The following is a 2,275-nucleotide window of genomic DNA, read 5'->3' on the forward strand; positions in this document are numbered from 1 at the left end:
CCACAAATATCACAGTTCTCATGTTGAGATGATGATTGAGTATTTACCTGAAAAACCTCAACTTTTTGTGTCAGAGTTGCAATTTGTTGTGCTAATGAATTCCAAGCTTCAACTTGATTGAATCCTGCTGCTTTCTTAACAATCATTCTGTCTGAGGGCCATTAAACATCATTTTCTAAAATTTCATTGAGCAATTGCATGGCTTCTATAGTGGTTTTGCTCATTATGGATCCTCCTGATGCTGCATCAATTACATTTCTAGCAGAGGGATTAAGACCATAATAAAAAATATATAAGATATCAGGATATTGGATACCATGGTGTGGGCATTTTCTTAACATTGCTTTTAATCGTTTCCATGCTTGGTATACATATTCAGAATCTGTCTGTATAAAATTATTGATTTTTTGCTTCATTTTAAATGTTTTTGCAGGTGAAAAATATTTATTAAGAAATTTCTGAGTCATTTTGTCCCATGTAGTAATTGAACCTCTTGGCAGACTTCGCAATCATATTTTTGCTTCACCTTTTAATGAAAAAGAAAAAAGCCGCAACCTGATAGAGTCTGTTGTGACTCCATTATACCTGCAAGTTTCAACTAATTCAAGAAAATCAATTAGATGGGTGTGAGAATCTTCACTCGCATCATCAGTAAACTGACATGACTGTTGAATGGTTTGAATCAAGCCTGTGCGAATTTTAAAGTTGTTTGCTGCAATTGGTGGTCTCCTCACACTTGATTCTCCTTCAAAATGATACGGCCTTGCATAATCTCTGAGTATTCTGTCACGTCGTGGAGCCACCTCATCAAACTATTCTTTCACTTGATGTGGTGGAAGTTGGTTATTGTTAAGCTCTTCATTCTCCATTTCTTCACAAGCTATACTGTGAGGAGATGATGTTTGTCCTTTCCTGCGCAAACGAAGAGATTTTTCAATTTCTGGGTCGTAACTCGCTAACTCTTTTGTAGAAGAGCGGGTCATAAACTACCTGATATCCTTAAAACAAAGATTTTATTTTAAAAGAAAATCAAACTTAGTTCCTAAGATAGCACTAGTAACAGTAAAAGGAAAAATAATTGTATATATAAAAATCAAAATAGTAGTAATAATTAGTAGAACTAGTGATAAGAATTTTTTTTTTAATTTATAAAAAGAGCTAGCTGATCTTAAAAATAATAGTATGATATTGTAGAGTAAAATAAAAATTAAAAAGATGGAAGAAAGAAAATAATAGTAAATAGTAATATTGTTAATAAGAGAAAACTAGGAGAAAAAAAAAACGTAACTAGTATTAATAGTTACAGTAGTAACCAAAACGAAGATAACAACAATAATAATTATAATAATAGTAAGTTCTCAAATTAGTAACAAAACAATTAATCTGAAGTAGATGTTGCCAATCCCCGGCAACGACACCAAATATTTGACGGGTGTCTGCCGTGTATAAAATTTAAATTCGTACTCTGTCAAATTATACTATAGAAAGATGTCGAACCCACAGAGATTGGTTGGTCTATTCTACAAGCGTTTCTTATTTTAATTACTATTTGAGAAAATCAGGAAGAGTTGAGTTGTGAATTAACTAACGAAAAATGCATAAATAGAGCAATAGAAAATATTTTATTTTTTACAAACATAATAAAAAGGTGTTGGGATCATAACTTCACTTAATATTTTTATTATATAATAGATAAAATTATCCTTCAATTTCTATTTCTTACAAATGTATAAATGCCTCTCACGATCACATTTATATATTATTACTTAAGTTGAACAATTAATTGCAATCCTCTCGGTTATACAAATTAATCGTCAAAATAGTAATATTAAAGAGCCAGAAATATATGCTTAAACTAAAACTTGCTCTTTTAAGTATGTCCCTTTCGTCTACCCTACTTGTTATAACTGATTACTACAATATTCGCCTATTTCGATTACAAATAAGTGTAGAATCAATTTTAACATATAAGAGTTAGATGTCACTAAATAAAAGTTAACATCTATCAATACCAAAATTAACTATATTACTCTTCCGCCTCTTCGATTACAGAATTAGTAGGAAGTTAATATGTAGCACGAAATAGATGGATGTTGACAAATTAAATAACACCTAACTATAAAGCAGATAAAATTTAAATAGAAAAAACTTCACCTCAAACATGTGAAATTGAGGGATAATATCTACTATTATATAGACATATTAAGATATGTCATTCTCTCAACATAAGAAAAGTTACTCCATAATGGAGTTAGTACTGAAAACGAAAATATTC

At 30.4% G+C, this 2,275-nt stretch overlaps 1 non-coding gene across 1 annotated transcript; it reads left to right on the top strand.

The window, feature by feature from the left end:
- Positions 1–312: 312 nt before the first annotated feature.
- On the top strand, positions 313–419 carry LOC142178673 (small nucleolar RNA R71). The gene has a single exon (XR_012706941.1). It is a non-coding gene; the product is annotated as a small nucleolar RNA R71 (small nucleolar RNA).
- Positions 420–2,275: the final 1,856 nt, after the last annotated feature.

The sequence above is a fragment of the Nicotiana tabacum genome, chromosome 24, assembly GCF_000715075.1.
Source record: "Nicotiana tabacum cultivar K326 chromosome 24, ASM71507v2, whole genome shotgun sequence".
Classification (NCBI taxonomy): domain Eukaryota; kingdom Viridiplantae; phylum Streptophyta; class Magnoliopsida; order Solanales; family Solanaceae; genus Nicotiana; species Nicotiana tabacum.